General features: G+C 38.9%; 1 long non-coding RNA gene across 1 annotated transcript in view; it reads right to left on the bottom strand.

Moving 5' to 3' along the window:
* LOC113628782 (uncharacterized) overlaps positions 1–18,425 on the bottom strand; it is a 25,506-nt gene extending 7,081 nt beyond the window's left edge. Inside the window, exon 1 of the long non-coding RNA XR_003436243.1 lies at positions 18,114–18,425. This is a non-coding gene — a long non-coding RNA (uncharacterized LOC113628782). The remainder of the gene's footprint in view (positions 1–18,113) is intronic.
* Positions 18,426–19,124: the final 699 nt, after the last annotated feature.

Below are 19,124 nucleotides of genomic sequence, written 5' to 3'. Positions count from 1 at the left end.
CTGAGCCCGCATGCCACAACTCCTGAGCCTACATGCTGCAACTACTGAAGCCCGTACATTTTAGGGCCCACGTGCTGCAACTGCTGAGCCCATGTGCTGCAACTACTGAAGTCCGCACACCTAGAACCCATACTCCGCAACAAGAGAAGCCACCACAATGAGAAGGCCGCACCCTGCAACGAAGAGTAGCCCCCACTCGCTACAACCAGAGAAAACCCAAGCATAGCAACAAAGACCCAACGCAGCCAAAAATAAATAAAACGTTTAGATAGACAGATAGATAAATAAATAAATAAATAAATGTAAATCCTATCCTAGGAGCAAGACACTTCCCACTAAAGTCTTTCAGTGGCTTCCCGTGACTGAGAGGGCCCTGCATGGCCTGACCCCTGCTTTTCTTTCTAGTCACCCCATTTCCCCAGCCACTGAACTCACTGTTCCATTCATACACCAGACTTTCCAATCTCATGATCTTCAAAGTTTCTCTTCTCTTGTCTTTTCATATGACTGGATCTTTCTTATCTGAGTCTCAGTTTAAACCTTACTTCCATAAAGGGCTCCCTACTCCAAACCATCTTAAAGTAAATTCTCTAGATGTTTTTCCCTCTATTTTAAAGGCCTAATTATTATTAAATAAGGACCTGGAAATACCATTTTTGTTCTTTGTTACACTTTTCACAGTCTGGATTTTATTTGATTATTTGTTTTTCTCCCCGAGTATGAGTCTCAGTCAGGACCTGTTCAAGTTAGATTCCCTAAACACAGTGCCTGTCCCATAGGTGATAAGCCAAAAATATTCTGGAGTGAATAAATGCATGGATGAATGAAATTTGGAATTTGAATTAAAATATCAACAGTACTAAAATTACAAATTCCCTTCTAGAAATTATTTTCTTAGAGCTTAGTAGGTAAGCATAACAGTAGAGATGTTCAACAGCCACCATCTTGGAACAAAGTTCTTCTTAAAGTCACAGTATGGAAAAATATAGGGAGTAAAATACTTCCATGAGAAAAAAATAGACCATTTGTAATAAGGTTGCCACAAATTTCAGGCTGTCTCAGAAGGAACTGGCTCTCTCCAGTTGAAGCCAAGCCAAGGACAGTAAATAGAGTGTGGTGATATATCTCAGAAATTGTGTACATTGGCAAAGTTGGAGGAAGACAATTTTTCAACTGCTGCTTCTATTATATTTGGGCACAGGATAGTATCATTAGTCTTTTTCTTCCTTTCAAGAACGACACAATTTACAATTTAAGAAACTCGTTTTATTTCTAAAAATAGGCTCTAATTTTATAATATTCACATTTAATAAGGTGTGAATTAATAGCCCCTTAAAACGATGTCATAAATTGGACATTTATTAAACCCTCCAGTTTTATTTAAATTTGCAACAAAATCACTATTGTAATTAAAACACTCGGGCTTAGCCTACCCTGGCATCGTAAAAGAGGACAAACTAGTAAAACATATTTTTATACTAAAATAAATAAGTAATCTTTGGTAACTCGTTTTATAATTTGGAAACAAGGCTAGTTTTCTTCTTGAAGGGAGGAATTTTATTCTTACCTCTGACATTATCCCTATTTACTGGGGTTTCAACTTCACTGCCAAAACTCCAATCCCCATTCATGATTTTGACAATGATGTATTTTGCTTTCCTGAGGCAGAGACAAAGCTATACGGCCACCAAACCTTTCTCATTTTCCTTCTGGGCACACCATGACACTGTTTCCCAGTCTTGCTTACAGTTAGGGTGGAGCTATATGACCCATGTGCGTAGAAGTGATGTACACCACTTGCAGGTTTGACTTCTATAACACCTTACAGGATCCTGTTTCCTCATCTGCTGGGCAAAGGTGGAGGCTTCCAGTGGAGGAGTCCAAAGATTTCAGATCCACAGCAAAGAAGGAACCTACGTCCCAGAGTAACTTCATGAAACAGAGACACCATCCTTCATCTTGACTGTGCTGATTGGACTCTGACGGATGCAAGAGTTAAACCTTTATTTTGTTAAATAAATGAGATTTTTGGACCAGGGTCTTTATAGAAGTTAGCTTTTCCTAATACATCTGCAAAACCCCACTTTTCTATTTAGTTAAAAGTTGTGACCACTTATTGTTTTATTTTTTTAAATTAATTAATTAATTTATGGCTGCTACTCTTCATTGCAGTGCTCAGGCTTCTCATTGCAGTGGCTTCTGTTGTTGCGGAGCACGGGCTCTAGGCACGCGGGCTTCAGTAGTTGTGGCACGCGGGCTTCAGTAGTTGTAGCACGCAGGCTCAGTAGTCGTGGCATGCGGGCTTCAGTAGTTGTGGCACGCAGGCTCAGTAGTTGTGGCACATGGGCTTCAGTAGTTGTGGCACGCAGGCTCAGTAGTTGTGGCTCGCAGGCCCTAGAGCGCAGGCTCAGTAGTTGTGGCGCACAGGCTTAGTTGCTCCGTGGCATGTGGGATCTTCCCGGACCAGGGCTTGAACCCGTGTCCCCTGCATTGACAGGTGATTCTTAACCACTGTGCCACCAAGGAAGTCCCACCACTTATTGTTTTAATTATATGATTATGTTAGGTACAGGCATACCCTGTTTTATTGCAATTTGCCTTATTATGCTTCAAAGATATTGCGTTTTTTACAAATTGAAGATTAATGATAACCTTGCATCGAGCTGTCTAATGGTGCCATTTTTCCAATAGCTTTTGCTCACTTCATGCCTCTGTGTCGCATTTCGGTAATTCTTGAAATATTTCAAACTTTTATTATATTATTATATTTGTTATTATGATCTGTGACTGGTGACCTTTGATGTTACTGTGGCAAAAGATTACAACTCGATGAACGCTCAGATGATGGTAGCATCTTTTAGCAATGAAGTATTTTTAAATTAAGGTTGTACTTGTGATTTTTAGACATAATGTTATTGCACACAAGACTACAGTATAGTGTAAATGTAACTTTTATAGGCACTGGGAAACCAAAAAATTTGTGAGACTCACTTTATTTCAATATTCACTTTATTTTGGTGGTCTGGAACTGAACCCACAATATCTCTGAGGTATGCCTGTACTATACTGCACACATTATGTAAATTTTCTTATTTAAGTAGATAAGAATAATTATTTAAGTACCTTTCATACTTGGCAGTTTTTTGTATTATTTTGTTATTAACTGCTTTATTTGAAGGAATAAAACAGGTTTTTGTTTGTTTTTTTTGGTATGCGGGCCTCTCCCGTTGCGGAGCACAGGCTCCGGACGCACAGGCTCAGCGGCCATGGCTCACGGGCCCAGCCGCTCAGTGGCATGTGGGATCCTCCCGGACCGGGGCATGAACCCGCGTCCCCTGCATCGGCAGGCGGACTCTCAACCACTGCGCCACCAGGGAAGCCCAGGAATACAGTTTTTGAAGGCAGTCCCTTAATTTAGGACCTGACACTCAATAAAGAGTGACTTAAAAATATGTGGTAGCATATATATGGTAACACAATACCTTTACTTCTTGGAATATTTATCAGGCATAATGATAAGATAATGAATCAGAAAACAATATGCCAGAAGGCTTTTTTAAACATAATTTGATCAGTTTATCACTATAAAAGAATCTGTTGTATCAAAAGAGTTATCAGACTGATTAACATGGGGAACGCTGATATGTAAACAAGCTTTACAATGTAAAGATCCTGCTATATAGTGTACAGTTGTGAACATATCAGAACCAGCAATAAAATAGAGATATTCAAAGGAGAGCCTTTTGATTTCAGGGAGAATTCCCTCTTATTTATGATTATATGGGTTAAAGGAGGATTCCAATATTTAATGGCAAATTAAGAGAGAACACACAAGGAAATTCACAGTCAAATTATAAGAACAAAATAAAGTTAAATGTCAATGCACAGTAGGAAAAAGTATTTTATGCTATTATTTACAAATTGTAGATACAATTTTTGTTTCAGTTTATTTTCTAGGGACTAAAATAAACTAATACAAAAATCAAACTAATAAAAAATGTTTAATACTTTAAACATTTTTTAAAGTGTAAAATATTAACTTATAAAATCTCCTGATATAAAAATCAAACATAGGGCTTTCCTGGTGGCGCAGTGGTTGTGAGTCTGCCTGCCGATGCAGGGGACACGGGTTCGTGCCCCGGTCCAGGAGGATACCACATGCCGCGGAGTGGCTGGGCCCGTGAGCCATGGCCGCTGAGCCTGTGTGTCCGGAGCCTGTGCTCCGCAATGGGAGAGGCCACGACAGTGAGAGGCCCGCGTACCACAAAAAAAAAAAAAAAATCAAACATTCTTCCACAGTAAAGAAATTATTCATATTTTAAATGCATGCAGAGCAATGAATATTTGCTTTTTAAGTGTAGAATACCTTTTAAGGCTCTTGAGAAGCATGCTGTCGCACATATTTTATTTTACCAAGTTAGTCCAGAGCATTCATCTTATATCTTTCCATTGAATTCTTCTTTGAGAAACTTTTCTGATGGGCACTGAAATTTTCCTTTCATCTTATAAAAAAGCACATGTAGATTTTAAAATTAAATGTTAATATTATCATTAGTTCCATAATAATCAGGGATCAAAAGTAACCTCTCTCTCCTCTTCCTTCTTTCTCTTCTCTTGATACAATTAAGAGCATCTTGAGAGTATCTTATTAAATACTTTCCTATTAGATACTCACAATATGACTTTAATTGTATTTATAATCAAGAACAATTCTGTCTCTCGTGAAGTTCTCACTAGGTACTTTAGGAATTCTGAATCCAAAGAGTAGTCATCCTTATCATTAATTGCATTCATAGACTGTGCCTAAAATTCCTCATTTTATCATAGTGGAATGTGAAGGAGGGCAAAAAGCCTTTCAACAACAGCACAGACAGGAGAAGCTGACCCATAAATCAGCATTAGTTCCTCCACCTGAAGCAGGAGGTGACCCTCACTCAGCCATAATTACTATGAACAGCCACTATAAGACTCAACAGGAGAAGGCTCAGTGAGGAATCTAGGAGTTACGGTGTGGATAGTACAAGTTCTTCTGTCTAATGATAGAGTCTCAAAGGAGCTCTAATCAACTCCTATCTCTGCAGTGCCTTATGAAACATCCTTTCTACAGCCTGAAATATTTTTCCCAAAATAGAGCTATTTCTTTAAAAAGCAGACACCTTATGCCCCAGCCCCCCAAACAATGAACTTTCCACAGACAGTTTTCCCAAGTGGTACGACGGCTTCATGGGTATCACACAATCCCTTGGAAATTTTGTTTTTTTTAATTTTAATTATTGGTGCATCTGGAACAAAGTTAGCAACTACATGGTAAATCAATTTCAGATTATTTATAAGAAATTCTGGGAGACAGACATCACATATACAGATAAATAAGCATCAAAATAAATAACATGAAAACAAAGTGTCTGGATGTCAATATTTTTTTCACTGCAATCGCTCTGATTAAAAATGCAGGGAGGACATTTCTAGTACAATCAAGAGATTTTTACAGTCTCTTCACTAAAATAATTCAAGATTTTTCGTTAGTGCTTAGAAATGAAAAGTTTCTCAAAAACCCTTATCATCAAAAATACAGGACAAGCCAAAAAACATGATATTTAAAAAATCCTTAGAGGATTTCTAGGGGCCCACTCCAAAGCCACTGAGCTTAATATAATAACTTGAATAGTTGAAAGATTTTATATGTATTGTACAGTGTCTTAGTTCACTAGGATTGCTATGACCACAAACCATAAACGGGGTGTCTTTTAAACAACAAACGTTTCTCACAGTTCTGGCAGCTGGGAAGTGCAGGATGAAAGCACTGATGGATTCAGTATCTGGTGAGGGCCCCCTTCCCAGATCGTAGATGGCTGTCTTCATGCTGTAACCTCACATGGTAAAAGGGCGGGGGAACCCTCTCTGCCTTTTTTATAAGGGCACTAATCCCATTCGTGGGGCTCTACCCTCATGACCTCATCACCTCCCGAAGTCCCCACCTCCTAATACCATAACCTTGGGTGGGGGGCGTTTAGGATTTCAACGTAAGAATATGTGGGGGACAAACATTCAGTCCATTGTAACAAGGTTGTAGATTGGGTCAAATATGGAATTTTAAATTTACCCTGAATGAGATACAGGGGAATCTGACTGTATTGAAATTGGAATTGACATAAACCATAAAAGAAGCAGACTTAGAAAGGAAGTTTGTTCCTAACAATATGAGGTTTTTAGAAGCCCAGAGTTGTCTCTCCTTCCAACCCCATGGAAATTGTGTGATGTCACTTTCCACCAAGCACAAACCCAGTCTATGAACCATCACTGTCACTGCCATCACCACTGCCACCACTGTTGCAACTCCCTTTTGGGGAGATGGCTGCAGACCTCAAGGGAGCAGTGCACACGCCCAGGGCATGAGGAAGTGTGCAGAGCATATTAGCACAGTGCATTTAAGGAAATGGGAGGGTTTATCATTCATTCATTCAACAAGGATTTATGAAGATCTTCTGTGTGGGACACTCCATGCTGGATGCTGGGTATAGCGGTGAACTAGTCAGACACGGGCTTTGACTCTGTACTTATGCTCTACATATCACACAATAGATATGTACAACTCCAGATATGGAAAGTGGTATGACAAAAAGATAAAGTTACTCTATGTATTAGGGGGATTGATCTAATCAGGGAAGTCAGGGAAAGGATCTTGGAGGGAAAGATAGTTCAGCTAAGAGCTAAAGAATGAGCAGGATCTAAGTAGGTGAGAAAGGAAAGTAGTACCTTCCAAAGAGATAAAGCATTGTGTGCAGAACCTGTGGCAAGTCTTGATCAAAGGGAGCCTGGGTAGCTAGAGCGAGGAATGAGAGCAAGTGTGGTTTGGGATGCAGCTACGGTGGTAAATCCATGGACTATGTTAAAGGGATTTGTTTTTTATCCTACAATCAGTACAAATCCGTAAGAGCACTTTAATGGGGGAGTGGCACAATCAAATGTTTTTATTCAGAAATTATTACACTGGATACCGAATAGAGATTTCTTAGAAGCTTTGATAAATATGAACTACTAAACACTGATACAATTTGAAATATATATATATAATTTGAAAAGCAACAGGTAATGACTAGGCAATTCATTTTCTGAAACTGCAAACTAAATTCAACTGCTTGGGCCTAGAAGAATCAGATTTTACTTCTTAATACATGTACCAGCATGCCCCAAACTCTTAGTGACTAAATATGACACCTGTAAGATTTCTTTCATGATATTTAAGAATCAAAGATTACATACCATTATCAAAAATTACATTCATGTTTTAAACTTTCAGAATTGAAGTTTTGAAGAAACCAAACACAAAATCTATATGAGCGGACTTCCCTGGTGGTGCAGTGATTAAGAATCCACCTGCCGATGCAGGGGACACAGGTTCGAGCCCTAGTCCGGGAAGATCCCACATGCCGCGGAGCAACTAAGCCTGCATGCCACAACTACTGAGCCTGTGCTTTAGAGCCCGTGCACCACAACTACTGAGCCTGCGCTCTAGAGCCCGTGCACCACAACTACTGAGCCTGTGCTCTGCAATGAGAAGCCACCACAATGAGAAGCCCGCACACCGCAACGAAGAGTAGCCCCTGCTCACCACAACTAGAGAAAACCCGCATGCCGCAACGAAGACCCAACGCAGCCAAAAATAAGTAAATCGATAAATAAATTTATTTTTAAAAATCTATATGAGCAAAATTAGTATTTTATGGAGAAATTCAAGAAAGACCTTATTAGATTGATTACCTTCTCTCCCACAAATGTTTGTAACTCCCTGAGAACACTGAATCAAGCTACTACTGACAGTCTCCTAAGTGACCGCCACTGTACTCTTCAGGCCGTAGGAGGTTAGTGAATATTTTCTGACCTAGTGAGTTTTCTAAGTACTAATATATTCTACCTTAGAGGAGCATTTTGATTTAGTAGTTAGGGTAACAGCTACGCACTAGGTGTTTTATGTTTTAGAGAATGGAAATGTCTAAACTATGATGTTCCAACTTTAGTAAGATAAAAAGAATTTCCTGTCTAGTAAAAAACATGTTTCCCAATAAAATAATTGACCCTCACTGAAATTACTATTCAAAGAACTAGGAAGCAGAGAATCAGTCATAAGTCTGGAATGGTTAAAAAGAGGCTGCTGAAAGCACAGCTGATTTATAGTGCTTGGACTCGAGGTGGAAGTTTATGGACAAGACACTTTCTGTCATGTATTTTCCCAATGACAGGGCATTTACAGACTAGTCAAGTGTTACTGAGCTGAAGAATCTGACTGACCTATATCTCAGGGAATTTCCATGTGGGGCACTGGATAGCCTGGCTATGAGACCTTTAGAAGCTCTCCTCCCACTCTCTTGGAAGCAAAAGCAAATTCCAAGACAGTTAGTGCTTTCCCTTTGGTTTAGGAATATCTGGGTTGGGAGGTAGGATCCCAGACATGTGCTAGCCTGGAGGACTTGCACCGGGACAGCGTGGCTCCAGGAAGGCCCAGGGAGAGAGTGCAGACTCATCTGGGGCCATCCCACTTTTAAACTACACCCAGAGAACTTCTAGAGTCAAGAATCCTTCAGGATATTCTAAAGTCCTACAGATAAGTGTTGAAGCAATTACATACTGTTCATTTTACAGGTATGCATTCCAGTGTTTCCAATACAGAGCTCCCTTTAGAGCTACTGATTTGCCCAAGTCAAATGTTTATCTCTTTGAACTTCAATCCTAGAAGCAGACTATTTAAATCTCTAATGCAAAGGCTTTCAGAGAATGGAGCTATTGTACCTTTTATAGTAACTTCTGGGGCTTTGTGATTACACACTTTTTTTTTTTTTTTTTTTTTTTTGGAGGGGAATCAGGGGAGGAAAGAAATAGATGAGAGAGATTAAGAAGTACAGACTTCCAGTTGCAAAATAAATGAGTCAGGGCATGAAATATACCCTGTGGGGAATATCGTCAATAACTATGTAATATCTTTGTATGGTGACATATTGTAACTAGAGTTATTGTGGAGATCATTTTGAAATGTGCAGAAACAGTGAATCACTATGTTGTATAACAAGAACTAACATGCTGTAGGTCAATTATACTTCTTTTTTATTTTTAATTTTTATTGGAGTATATGTGCTTTGCAATGTTTTGTTAGTTTCTTGCTGTACAACAAAATGAATCAGTCATATGTATACATATATCTACTCTTTTTTCGATTTCCTTCCCATTTAGATCACTATAGAGCACTGAGTAGAGTTCCCTGTGCTATACAGTAAGTTCTCATTAGCTATCTATTCTATACATAGTTGTGTGTATATATATATGTCACTCCCAATATCCCAGTTCATCCTACCCCCCCTTCCCCCCTTGGTAACTGTAAGTTTGTTCTCTACATCTGTGACTCTATTTGTTTCGCAAATAAGTTCATCTCTACCATTTTCCAGATTCCACATATAAGCGATATTATATACTTGTTTTTCTCTTTCTGACTTACTTCACTCTGTATGACAGTCTCTGCGTCCATCCACATCTCTGCAAAAGGTACTATTTAGTTCTTTTTATGACTGAGTAATACTCCATTGCATATAGGTACCACATCTTCTTTATCCATTCCTCTGTCGATGGACATTTACGTTGCTTCCATGTCCTGGCTATTGTAAATAGTGGTGCAATGAACGAACACTGGGGTGCATGTGTCTTTTTGAATTATGGTTTTCTCTGGGTATATGCCCAGTAGTGGCCTTGCTGGGTTATACAGTAGCTCTATTTTTAGTTTTTTAAGGAACCTCCATGCTGTTCTCCATAGTGGCTTTATCAATTTACATTCCCACCAACAGTGTAGGAGGGTTCCCTTTTCTCCACACCCTCTCCATCATTTATTGTTTGTAGATTTTTTGATGATGGCCATTCTGACTGGTGGGAGAATTCTGACTCATTGTAGTTTTGATTTGCATTTCTCTAGTAATTAGTGATGTTGAGCATCCTTTCATGTGTTTGTTGGCCATCTATATGTCTTCTTTGGAGAAATGTCTATTTAGGTCTTCTGCCCATTTCTTGATTCAGTTGTTTGTTTTTTTGATATTGAGCTGCATGAGCTGCTTGTATATTTTGGAGATTAATCCCTTGTCAGTTGCTTCATTTGCAAATATTTTCTCCCATTCTGAGGGTTGTCTTTTTGTTTTGTTTATGGTTTACTTTGCTGTGCAAAAGCTTTTAAATTTAATTAGATCTCATTTGTTTATTTTTGTTTTTATATTCATTACTCTAGACACATTCTTAAAGAAACAAAAACTATTGTATCATAACAATTTAAAAACATACAGAAAAACAGAAAAAAACATGCAGAAAAGACATATACTTATCATCCAGATTCAACACCTGTTAACCTTCTGTCTTTTCTGTTAATCTAGATCTATACTCTATATCCAAATCTATGCTTGTATCATTACTTATGTTTATCTTTTTGGCTATATCATTTAAAATAATTTACAGATATCATGATTCTTTCCCCTAAATTCTTTAGTATGAGAAGAAATGCTCTCCTAGTATGATCATATACCTAACAAAATCAACAATTCCCTAATAACATCAAATACCTGTTCTATATTCCAATTTTCCCAAATGTCTGTCCACCAGGATTCAATCAAAAAGTACTCAATACCTACGTTTGTCTCTTAAGTCTTTCTAAATCAAGTAGTTTCTCCCTCTTTTTTCTCCCCAAGCTATTAACTTTTTTAAGACATCAGACCCAATGTCCTATAGAATGTCTTACATTCTGTGTTTGACTGTGTTTTCATCTATGATTTATTGTTTCTCTATCACCTGTAGTTTCTATAAGCTGAAATTTAAAACTAACATCATGATTAGATACAACTTAAATACTTTTGTGAAAAATAGTTTCGTGGAGGGCTTCCCTGGTGGTGCAGTGGTTGAGAGTCCGCCTGCCGATGCAGGGGACACGAGTTCGTGCCCGGGTCTGGGAAGATCCCACATGCCGCGGAGCGGCTGGGCCCGTGAACCATGGCCGCTGAGCCTGCGCATCCGGAGCCTGTGCTCCGCAACGGGAGAGGCCACAACAGTCAGAGGCCTGCATACCGCAAAAAAAAAAAAAAAAGTTCGTGGAGAAAATTGGTTTTCTTGTTGCATTTAATTTACAGAATGTCTGAGTTGTTCATGATTAAGAGGTGCCACTGAATTAATGTCATTAGTCAGATCTTTCCACCATAAATGTATGCTTTCTCCTTTGCAATTAACAAGTAATCTGTGGAGAGATACTTAGCATTATGTGAATATTTTTTTACCAACATTTCCCCAAGAAGTGTTAGCATCCATTGAAGTCTCTTCCCTTAGGTTTTTCATTAAGATTAGCAAATGGTGATTTTCCAATTCTACGTTTTTTTACATTTATTATTATTATTCTGTAAATAAGTAAAAGCTTTTTATCAACTAGGGTCACTTTTTTAAAATCCTTGAATCTACAGTTCTTATTGAAGAAACATGATATTCTATTTTGTTCTCATCTTTTAATTACCAATCTTCAAAGTAAGGAATTGGTATATTATTCATCTCCAGTGGTGATAAATGAGTTTGTTTGATTTATAGTGTCTTTTCTTAGTATTACTATTAACTCAATGATATGTATTTATATAATAGATTCCAATGAATTATAGTTATTATTATTGATGTTTGAACTCTCCCAGTTTGGATCAGGAGGGGTCACTTCAGGCTAGCAACTGCATCCTTTTAACACAACCCATTTGTCCTTGAATAGTTCTTTCTCAGAATATGTAAAACACTCATGGTGTTAAAGGCTCAGGCTGTCACCGCACCCTGCCACCTCCCTCCCACTCCCTCCTTTAGAACCAGCCATTTCCTAAGGGTCTCTGCTTCCTTCAGTGTGAATAGTAATTAGAAAATTAAATCTGGGTGTGAGGAGTGATTTCCACAAGGAACATTATTTTTTCTGGATGTTTTTCAGTGGAGAGAGCTAGAAAATTTATCTTGTAAAATTATATTTTTATTTGTTATTTTCAACTTTTAACATTACATGGTTTTATTTGACTTTAAAAAATTTTTTTTTTTTTTTTTTTTTTTTGCGGTATGCGGGCCTCTCACTGTTGTAGCCTCTCCCATTGCAGAGCACAGGCTCCGGACGCACAGGTTCAGCGGCCATGGCTCACAGGCCCAGCTGCTCCGCGGCATGTGGGATCTTTCTGGACCGGGGCACGAACCCGTGTCCCCTGCATTGGCAGGCGGACTCTCAACCACTGCGCCACCAGGGAAGCCCCTAAAAAATTTTATACATATATCTCTTTTCTATTTTATTGCAACTCTTGGGTCTTAAATAATACAATTACTATGAACACAAAACAACCAAGATAATTTTAAGATTCCCCTGCATTTTAAAAAAATTAATTTATTTTTATTTTTGGCTGCGTTGGGTCTTTGTTGCTGCACTCAGGCTTTCTCTAATTGCGGTGAGCAGGAGCTACTCTTCGTTGTGGTGAGCAGGCTTCTCATTGCAGTGGCTTCTCTTGCTGCAGAGCACGGGCTCTAGGCGCGAGGGCCCAGTAGTTGTGTCTCGTGGGCTTAGTTGCTCCATGGCATGTGGGATCTTCCAAGACCAAGGCTCGAACCCGTGTCCCCTGCATTGGCTGGCAGATCCTTAACTACTGCGCCACCAGGGAAGCCTCCCCTACATTTTTTAACTTTAAAATACATCTCTAAGAATAAACAGAGTGAGTAGTATGTTCTAAAGTCATTCTGATGTGAACACATATTTCGAAAATCTTATAAGTGCTACACATTTTTTATTTGTCTTATAAAAACCATCTCTTTACATTTCCTTTCTCTTGTTTTAGTGTAGACCTTCTAGTAGCTTCCAGTTAACCTGTAGTATGAAATCTAATTGAATTTGGTCCTCCCAACCATTTATTCTACATTTCTATAATCTCTGTTATTACTTGTAAACCAAGACTCCTCCCTCCAAATAAAGAAAAATTTAATTCTGTGACACTCCAAACCCGATGCCAATTCTTTTAATTACTTCCTCACTTTCAGAACTAATCCAACATCTTCCTCCAAAATTAACAGGATCTTCTCTAGTAATACCAGCAATTATATATTTTGAAAGACACTTGATAATATTTTTATGCTGTTTGACATAGGTGTTGTGAATAGAAAGTCTTTTTTTTTTTTTTTTTTTTTTGCGGTACGCGGGCCTCTCACTGTTGTGGCCTCTCCCGCTGCGGAGCACAGGCTCCGGACGCGCAGGCCCAGCGGCCATGGCTCACGGGCCCAGCCGCTCCGCGGCATGTGGGATCTTCCCAGACCGGGGCATGAACCCGCGTCCCCTGCATCGGCAGGCGGACTTTCAACCACTGCGCCACCAGGGAAGCCCAGAAAGTCTTTTTAAACCAATCACAACATGACACCCAGATACTCAGAAGTTAAGTGTTAGGAATAATCCACTGTTGAGCTGGAAAAGGGAAAGCCTTGAGCTGAACCAATTATTCTGACAACTTAGACAGGAAAAGGAGCTTAACTAAAGAATAGTTCTACAGTGGAGAAAGTGGGAGAAATTTGGCTAAAATTATCCCAGTTGAGTGTCTAGTTTGATCAAATCCTCAAAATAATGGCTGGGTTTTCTATTTCTTTCTACCTGACACCATGGGCTTTTTTGCAGTCTTGGAAGCATTGTGGGAAATAATTTAGTAATGCATTCTTGTCCATTATAAGATTTGCAGTGTTTTTCACCATGGCTTTGGGTGTTTTCTTTCTGTAATAACTTTGACCCTCACCTGGTATTTATCATTTACTCAATTGATGATCTATTTCTCACACAAATAATTTTGGGGGAAATTTTATGAAGCAGAAAACTTGCAGTGCTCCATGTAAAGTTCTGATATTTCCATAACCTTCACTAATAGTCTGCCCTGATTCTTGTGAGAAATTAACTTTTACCTCATTCTAAGACTCAATAACATGATAAAATGATGTTAAAAATAAGTTTAATTTACCTGAGAATGTTATCAAAGTATGCTAGATACCTGAGTCACATTCTAAAAATAATGTGAACAGAGTTGATTACATATATTAAACAAGAATATTTAATAAAATTTGTACTGGTGTAGATCCTTCTAGATCTTGAACAACATACTGTAAAATACTAATTTACTGTCTTCTATGCGATAGTTTGCATTCTGTTTTATTTAATCTCAGAATGTATACTTTAGACAAAAAGAACCCTCAGATGAAATAATATTGACTAAAGGGAAAACTGAACTGTAGTAATTTTTAAAGGAAATATAAGTATAGAATTTAACTGCATGCAAAGTCTTTAACCTTAAGTGTTTTCAAATGGATACCATTGTGTTTCATTGTATGCAATATTTCACTTTCTATGTGCATTTTAAGGGCATCTAATTTTGAAGAAAGCAAACAGAGCTACATGGAGAAGAATATGTCGAGATGTTTACTGCTGAGCATCTTGGGAGCTGGAACACTGACCTTGAAGATTCATTACTAATAATGAAAAGGTGGCATTATTTGTGGGTTCACATTAGGAATATTGAAATCTAAGAGCAAGTTGTGAAGCTCAGATTCTTTTAAAATCCCAAATTTAATTTTTCTTTGGGATTTAATATTAACAGTAGACAGAAGAATCAAATGGAGGAGACTGAAGATCATCTATGTTAGTTTGTTTGAGAGAGAACTAGACATTAAAAGCGTAGTGAAGCAAAAGAGAAGAAATGAATTAAATTCACAAAATACTATGATAATGTTCTTCAGCTGCTGAAGAACACAAGCAATAATGTTTCCAGCCATAGACATCTTAAATAAGAGCATTTGATATGTGACAGCTGTGGCAGTCAGATAAGAAAAGTATTGTGAAACAGTAGAGAAGTAATTTTCCTGCAACTTACTTAGAGTAGCCAGAGCTATAAAGGTGCTGGGAGAGGGGTGTGGGGGGCATAGAAAAATCAACCCCAGACCTGGAGAGAAAAAACTCAATACTTATTTTGTAAACATTATACATTGAAACAGTGATACCATTATTCCACTTCATTTCCCATGGTTTTGAAATATAAATCAGCCTAGTGAAGAATTCTCACTGATACCAAGATGCATTTCTTGGTAGTTGTCAAATGTTGTGAGACAGCTGTAAAACTGCTAAGAGTAATTCAGTTTTAGCAGATTCTAATGACATTTGTGTTGACAGAATAATATTCATGGCATGTAGCTGGACAGAGCCTCCTGGAGATCTAATAACCTCCTGGCCTAATGTGAATGCCTATTATATCTCCCTAAAGAAGCGAGGAGAGTTATTTGAAACAAGGTACAGAGACACACTGTCTTCTGTTTCTGAAATTTCCACTGGGCATCTAGCCTAGATATCAGTGCATTTACAAAGTATTACACACTTTAAAAAGGAAACACAAAATCTAACTATAGACCAGCAAATTGCTGGAGCATCTTTAAACTCTGTCCTCTCCCCAAGACTGCTGAGTACAGTTACAAGAGCAAGAAAAGGGGTAGAAGAGGAAAAAACATTTACCCTTCTATGAAGGATAGGCTATGAAATCATAGGGAAAAAATGTTCTGACAAAATACAGTGTCTAATCTTTTCAAAATACCCTGGATGCCCCTTTACCCTGAGTGCTTCAACTGTGAAAATAATATGACTTAAAAATTGTAAAATGCATCTTTTAAGAATTTGAGTTTTAAAGTAGATTAGCTATAACACTGTGGCTATTATTCCCACAGCTTCCCTGAGGGGCTTAGCTTACTTTCTCACGGAAGAAGTAATGCTGTGTATTACAACTCCTAGAAAGAACTCAGCCTGCTCTTGAAATAGCTACGTAGTATTCCAAAAATAAGAATTTTATGACTATGGGAATCCCAGGGTCAAAAATTTTGCCACCAGGGACCATAGTCCCATGCCAGCTTGCTTCCTCTTCTTTGAGGGAAGCCAGTGACTTTGATGCTGCTCTAAAGGCCAGTCTTTTTCAGAGGTGACCCAGAGGGCTTGTGGATCAGATAGAACGAAGGGGTATTTGCATAGGTCAGCAGAAGTGGAAAGAATAGAGAAGAAAATCAAAATGAAAGTCAAAAGAAAACCCAATTTATTCTGGAACATGTAAAATCAAATATAGAAAAACTGGGAAAACCTAGTTTCTCTATACAGCTAATGCTGTGAACCAAAATATGTTTTTTACTAATTCTTTTAAAGGGTCTGTTAAATCATCTGGCCTTAGAAATCTTCCTTTATCATTTATTTTTCTCTTCACGATATACCGGTAGAGTGCTTAGGATGTAACTTAAGTGAAAATAAATTCAGGAAGACTCGGTCGCCCCTGCCTGAGGCATATACTTCGTTTGCTCTGTTCACCTGGCACTTGTCACATACTGCCTTACTTCCTGATTTTATAAATTTGTCTTATTTCCCTTAATGAGGCATAAAATTCTTGAGCACAGGGATCCTGTCTTATTCAACTTGTCTCCTTCAAAGTGTGATAGATCCCAAAGGAGGACCAGAGATGGCAAGATAAACTGGATCCACAAAAGCACAGCCCGAAGAAAACAAAATCACGTCACAGAGAAATGCCCTTCATCTTCTCCTGCTCAGACACTGATGACTATTTCTACAGAAAGAGCATGAATATCCTGACAGAAAATTGGATGGATGTGGCCATAGTAATGGATTCCATTTTTAGAAACAAACACATAAAATTTTTAATATATTGGGACTTCCCTGGTGGCACAGTGGTTAAGAATCCACCTGCCAATGCAGGGCACACGGGTTCAAGCCCCGGTCCGGGAAGATCCCACATGCCGTGGAGCAACTAAGCCCATGCGCCACAACTACTGAGCCTGTGCTCCAGAGCTCGCGAGCCACAACTACTGAGCCCGTGTGCCACAAATACTGAGCCCATGTGCCACAACCACTGCAGCCCGCGTGCCTACAGCCTGTGATCCACAATGAGAAGCCACCACAATGAGAAGCCCACACACTGCAACTAGAAGCCCACACACGGCAATAAAGAGTAGCCCCCACTCACCGCAACTAGAGAAAGCCCGCACACAGCAACGAAGACCCAACACAGCCAGTAAATAAATAATTTAAAATGTAAAAAAAATTTTTAAATATAATTTTACTCTTATTTCCCAAAATAAATTGTATATTTAACCTCAGGGTTGCAGGGTGACAACCACAGTTATACATGTTTGGAAGTAAAAAATGTTTTTTCTATAATAGGCTAATATTTCTTCCACACCATTCAACTGGGAAGTAGAAGAAAAGAATACTTTCACTTGTTCATTAAGAGTGCATGTCATTCTTCTAGTATTTAAAGAGTAACGGCACTAACTGCCCCTACTTCAGATAAAGACTCGGTCTTTCCGATTGCAGCTCATGCCACCCTCCCACGAGCATGTACACAGCACACATATGTGCACACAGATACATACACATAGCTCCTCCACAAGATGGTGTCCAGGTGAGTGAAGAGGAAATTGGATGCCTTTTTAGCAAAGGGGAGAGAGAGACTTCAGTCCACAAGCTTTTATTTGCAGCTTCACTTGTCTTTGTTCCGAAGTACCAGTTGAAACTGTGGCTTGTTCTAACTACTCTGGAAGGACATCCCTTGGTGACTGGTGCTGTTGGTGCCTCTGAGTCCGAGCCTCAGCCATGCTGTGGCACCTCATGGGCCTCCGCCCAGCAGTGGATCTCTCAACATGGTGCTTCACTGGCAGACTTGTTGGCCCTTAGCTCAGGGACCTCCTGCTTCTGAATCCTTTCCATGACACACAGAAGCTTGAAAATGCCAACTCAGACCCACTTTCTGCCTCAGTCAACAATGCTGCTTCCACAGCTCAGTGGCCCTGATACAGCTGCCCCTTGGCAGATGGGCCCTGGGGCTTCACGCTTTTTATTACGCTGGTGGCAGTTCCTCTGCGGTCTCCATTGTTAATATGGGACCTGCCTGTGAACAGCCTTCTCCCAAAGTTCGAGTTAGAAAAAGGAGCGTAAATCCCTTTGATTTGTTTCCCCTTCAAATGATCTAAGAGCCCCGGCCTTCCCTTTCATTCTAGAAGAGAGAATTGAAAGAGAAACATACCTACTTTCTTTTCTTATCCTTTTCCTCGTCACCATTTCACCATCATTTAAGGAGCAGATTTCCCCTCTCTTTTGTCTTCTGGTTTAGAAGGAATTCACACTATATCACATCCTCTTCTTTCTCAAGGTACATTTGTTCTGCTTCCTTCCAGAGGCCTTGAGGGTGGACAAGGTGCAGAGAGAGAGGCTGGATAACGAATAAAGGCTTTGCCAAAAAAAAAGTTTCCTCATTATATAGCAAATGAGTGGCTTTAAAATCGGGTCCAAAAAAGGAAAACACTTGGTGAAACTGAATTATCCTTTTAACCACAGGCGACATCAGAAATCGTAGCGGAATCTAAAGCAGCCAATGTCAGTCCTTCTCTAGATGTTTGTATCAGGATTCTCACCACTGTGAAACAACTCTTCCCATAAGGGTGGTTGAACACAGCTGCAAAGTCTGCTCTTGAAGGCATGAGGTATTCAACCACAAACAATTTTTTCTCAAAATATCATAGTGGTTGTATCATGAAAAAATCATTCATATGATATTACCTTAAATGTTTAAGAATAACAGTGAAAAATAGCACTGCAGTATTAACTAATAACAACCACGAAAAATTTTTAGAAACACTGAAGAATTTAGTTGGATTATGCCCAATTACATTATCAACTGGAAAATATTTTTGTACAGGAATAATATGAAAAACATGGATCTAATCCAGAAAATCTACTACCTAATAAAATGAAGTAACACCTTTTAAAATTTTTCAAAATAACCTTAATTTAAGACCTAACTCCATGGCAGAGTGAGAAGAGGTGAGTCTAATTCTAGAATCAGTACTATTTCCTTAGTTCAGTTCCATTCAGCTAGTGCCGTCAGCACGATCTGTATGCTTTTTCCCTGGGCCTAACTCTCAGTTTAGCTAAATGTTTATTGATTCTTTGCTAACTGTCCAGCATTCTGATAAGCATCAAAGATTGAGCAGTCCCTGCTCACAGGGTGCTTTATAATCAGTAGGGAGAAATAAAT

This window comes from Aethalodelphis obliquidens, unplaced genomic scaffold (assembly GCF_003676395.1).
Source record: "Aethalodelphis obliquidens isolate GAN/ISIS:26980383/991018 unplaced genomic scaffold, ASM367639v1 scaffold25, whole genome shotgun sequence".
Taxonomy (NCBI): Eukaryota; Metazoa; Chordata; class Mammalia; order Artiodactyla; family Delphinidae; genus Aethalodelphis; species Aethalodelphis obliquidens.
The sequence above is the reverse complement of the archived record's forward strand: the minus strand, read 5'-3'. Positions and strand labels throughout refer to the sequence as shown.